Below are 4,714 nucleotides of genomic sequence, written 5' to 3' on the forward strand. Positions count from 1 at the left end.
ACTGTGAAAATTCAAATAGACAAAAACAGCAAAAACAAAACGCTTAAAATAAACACTGATCTTATCCATCAAAATGATATAAAACACGAAAACTGAATTCTGCCAAACCTGCTTCAATTGGTCAGTCTTATACCTTTCAATATCCTGAGGAGAACAGGTTGGAAAACAGTTCATTTTTTTTCTCCCCCCCCCGAAAATTAAATGTTGATTTTAATAGTTTCACACGCACTTTTTTGGGGGTGGGGGGATTTGTTTTCAAGACCCAACAGTTGTCAGAACAGAGTCTTCCTTGCAAAAGTTGAGTTTCAACTGCTTGGTGTATTTCAAAACAATTTGTCACCCCCACAAAAAAAAAAAATCCCGACTAACCATGAGTGCCAGACACTTCCCTCTACACACCGACCAATAAAACAACACACAGCAGGGGGCTTGCAAGCAATTCGTGAGAACTGGTAAGCCAAAATTCAGCACACTCAGCAGGTGCATGCCCCAGGCAGCAGGAAGCGTCCGTGTTGCTGCAGTTTTTGTTGTTGTATTATACAAAACCGCAACCTTCTGGCTCTGAATCAAAGGCTGAGAAAAGGAAGTACTTTATCAACTTCCTCCACCATCCCGCGGGGACAGAGTCACGTAAAAAAGAGCAAATTAGGTTACATCCCTGTGACCCGAGTGTAAACCGATTTAAAGTAGGGGTTTGCTCGTTTCACTAAACTGACTTTATAATGAGTGTTGAAGTGGTGCTACGTCTAGACTGGCATAATTTTCCGGAAATGCTTTTAGCGGAAAAGTTTTCCGTTAAAAGCATTTTCGGAAAAGCGCATCTGGATTGGCATGGATGCTTTTCCGGAAAAGCACTTTTTGCAGAAAAGCAGCCATAGCCAATCTAGACGCACTTTTCCGCAAAAAAGCCTCGATCGCCACTTTCGCGATCGGGGCTTTTTTGTGCAAAACAAATCTCAGCTGTCTACACTGGCCCTTTTGTGCAAAAGATTTGCGCAAAAGGGACTTTTGTCCGAATGGGAGCAGCATCGTATTTCCGCAAAAAGCAAGGATTTCTTACAGTAGGAAGTCAGTGCTTTTGTGGAAATTCAAGCAGCCAGTGTAGACAGCTGGCAAGTTTTTCCGGAAAAGCAGCTGATTTTCCGGAAAAACTAGCCAGTCTAGACACAGCCGTTGAGTATAGACATGCCCAATGTTCCCTCCAACCTTTTCCATCCGTGTGTGGATTTTTTTCCCCATCCCTGTGCAGAATAATTTTTTTCTCTGTGCACTGAGGCGCGTGTGAATGGGCACCACCTGTAGAAATGCAATCTTAGCGGTGGGCTCTCTGCTAATCAGCTAGGCACCCTGCCAGGTCTCAGAGGTCTCACATCCTCCCCCCAAGAGACCAAGCCCTGTTAGACAGCCGGGCCTCATTCCGGTTTGAATTTGGTTGATGTCGGCTCATCGGCGCTGACTCTACAGATGCTCCGGGGTTGGTGCCCTCATGGGGAAAAAATAGCTCCACTGGCAGCCCCCATCTCAGCAATTCCCCCTCCTTCCCAGCACCTACCGCCTGCTGCCGGTCATTTTGTGGGGTCAGGGGGTGCTCTGGGGGTGGGAGAGGAGTGAGAGTGCAGTGAGCTTGGGGGAGGGGCAGAACTGGGTTGGGAAGGGGCGGGGTTGGAAGAGGTGGGCGGAGTCAGGACAAAGCAGGGTGGGCGTAGGGCTTTGGCGGAAGGGTTGGACAGAGTGGGGCAGAGGAGGGGCAGATCTTGGTTCATATAAATGGCACCTACATCCAATGGGGAGTTAGAAATGGAGATAAAAGATACAACAAAAGACAAACACTCGGAGTCGGGATCCCCAGGTTGGACTCCTAGGCTCATAGTGACCTCAGGAGGCATCGAGTCCAGCCCCCTGCCCAAGTCAGGACCAACCCCGACTCAATCATCCCAGCCAGGGCTTGGTCAAGCCAGGACTGAAACACCCCTAGGGATGGAGATCCCACCCCCTCCCTAGGGAACCCATCCCAGCGCTTCCCCACCCGCCTAGGGAAATCGTTTTTCCTAATCTCCCACCTAGACCTCCCCCGCTGCAACTTGAAACGATTGCTCCTCGTTCTGCCATCTGCCCCCACTGAGACCAGCCTCTCTCCAGCCTCTTTGGAACCCCCCTTCAGGAAGTTGCAGGCTGCTCTCAAATCCCCCCTCGCTCTTCGCTTCTGAGGAGTAACCAAACCCAAATCCCTCAGCTTCTCCGCATAGGTCATGTGCTCCAGCCCCCAAATCATTGTGGCTGCTCTCTGCCAAGGCGTCCACGTCCTTTCGATAGTGGGGGGCTCAGAACTGGACACAATCCTCCAGATGTGGCCTCACCAGAGCCGAATAAAGAGGAATAATCACTTCTCTGGATCTGCTGGCAATGCTCCTCTTAATGCACCTAATATGCCATTCGCCTTCTTGGCTACAAGGGCGCCCTGTTGACTCCTATCCAGCTTCTCATCCCTTGTAACCCCCAGGGCCTTTTCTGCAGAACTGCTGCTTGGCCAGTCGGTCCCCAGCCTCTACTAATGCTTGGGATTCTTCCGTCCCAAGGGCAGGACTCTGCACTTATCCTTGTTGAACCTCATCAGATTTGTTTTGGCCCAATCCTCCAATTTGTCTAGGTCACTCTAGACCCCTCTCCCGACCCCTCAGTGTCTTTTCCTAGCTTAGTTCTACTGTCTGCACCCCTTGATTCAGGCAAGTCATTGATCCCCCCTTGATTCAGGCAAGTCATTGACACTTCCCTGTTCCTCGTTTAACTCGTTTGGGGCTAACGCCAGCCCCGCTCCCCTCTTGCGAAGCAAAGCAAGGTTCTTCGCTGGAAAGAGCACAACACAGCCAACAGTATGGTTTCCGCCACTCAGTTCTGTGCCTGCAGACGCACCAGACCACAGCCTCTGTGCTAATTTGCCTGCGGTGGTCTCTGAGGTTTCCTAATGAACGTGTGAAGACTTCAGACACGTTCGCGCTCCCGGCCCCGAAGGCGGTCCCGGAGAGGCAGCGTTGCTGGCGCACAAAAGTCCCTTCTGAAACGGGAAGCATCACAAAGGCAATTTCATGATGGGAGATTTTCTTTCCAAGCTTTAAGGGGAGTCAGAGTTGGACCCCCAAAACTCACGGGCAGCCGGGATCAAAGGCCAGAGCAGGCTAAGCCATACTCCTGCCCATGTTCTACCCTCAGGCCCCGCCCATGTTCCGCCCCAAGGCCCCGCCCATGTTCCATTACGAGGCCCCGCCCATGTTCCGCCCCAAGGCCCCGCCCATGTTCCATTACGAGGCCCCGCCCATGTTCTGCCTGGAGGCACCACCCATGTTTCATCATGAGACCTCACCCATGTTCCACCATGAGATCCACCCATGTTCAGCCCCGAGGCCCCGCCCATGTTCCATCACTAGGCCCCACCCATATTCCACCCTGAGGCCCCTCCCGTCTTCCACCATGAAGCCCCGCCCATGTTCTGCCTGGAGACCCCACCCATGTTTCATCACTAGACCTCACCCATGTTCCGCCCTGAGGCCCCACCCATGTTTCATCACTAGGCCCCGCCCATGTTCCATCACTAGGCCCCGCCCATGTTCTATCATTAGGCCCCGCCCATGTTCCATCACTAGGCCCCGCCTAGTGGGGCAAGGAGGCTGCAGTCAAGGGAGCGGGGGAGGGGGGGAGTCTAGCTCCTGCAGCTGGGATTGAGGGACCCCCCCACACACACTCCCCAGCAGCAATGGGGGGAAGCGGAACGACGAGGCTCTCACCCCATCGACTCCGCCGGGTCCTGGCTGCATGGATCCTTGCCCCATGGAGAGAGGGAACAATAGCACGTTGCAGCCCAGGGCGTGGCCGAGGGCCCCGTCACTCCATATTCCCCGTGGCTACTGGTGAGCAGATGGGGCTAACTCCTGCGACCCATTCCCATTAGTCCCCTGGAACTTGGGGGAGGGGCTTAGAGGTTGGGGGCGGAGCCGAGGCAGGAAGAGGCGGGGCAGAGCAGAGGTGGGAGGGGGTGGGGCAAGGTAGGGAAGGGGGCCTACGCGGGGAGGAGGCGGGGCAGGGTGGAGAGGGGTCAGGGAGGGGGTGAGGAGTCACAGGAAACGGGGAGCGATCACATGGTTGTATCCCCCACCATGTCCCTCCTTCCCAATTACTCCTGCCACCGTGATTATTATTGACCCCCAAGGGCTCCGAGCAGGGATTAGTGGTTCGGGGGCAGGCCTGGGTTTAATTCGTTTTCTGCCCCAACTGGGTGACCGGGAGCTCACGATTTGGACGCCGCCACACCGGAAAAAAAGGTCCAATCCACACAGAGTCCACTCGCGGTCGTCTTGGGACTTTGCCCGTAAAACTCGGCCCACCTTCAGGAGATCCTTGGCCCCCTTCCCAAGCAGGATTACTGCATCCTGCCCCAGCTGCCGATTGCCACTGGTCTTTCGATGGCTGAGCCAATCTGGGGGCGCCAAAGTCATGGATCGAGGGGCGAGCCCCACGCCAGAGAGAAACGCCACCTCCGGGGACCAGGGAGATGGGAAGAAGCCAGGCGGTCAGCCTGGGATGAGCCTCATACAGCTCTAAACAGGCCTATCGCGAAGAGAAGGGAGGAAAAAGTCAGTTTCATTTTCCTTCTGAGTTATTGAGATGAGTGGTTCTCAAAATGTGGTTTGCAGCAAGACTGAGATCAGTCCGGGACGCAGCA

The 4,714-nt window shown here is 54.1% G+C and overlaps 1 protein-coding gene across 1 annotated transcript in view; it reads left to right on the top strand.

The window, feature by feature from the left end:
• The window catches only part of LOC102445187 (zinc finger protein RFP-like), a 397,132-nt gene that overhangs the window by 252,424 nt on the left and 139,994 nt on the right, over positions 1–4,714 (top strand). The window lies entirely within an intron of this gene.

This window comes from Pelodiscus sinensis, chromosome 19, assembly GCF_052426305.1.
Source record: "Pelodiscus sinensis isolate ZL-2025 chromosome 19, ASM5242630v1, whole genome shotgun sequence".
NCBI classification, from domain to species: Eukaryota; Metazoa; Chordata; order Testudines; family Trionychidae; genus Pelodiscus; species Pelodiscus sinensis.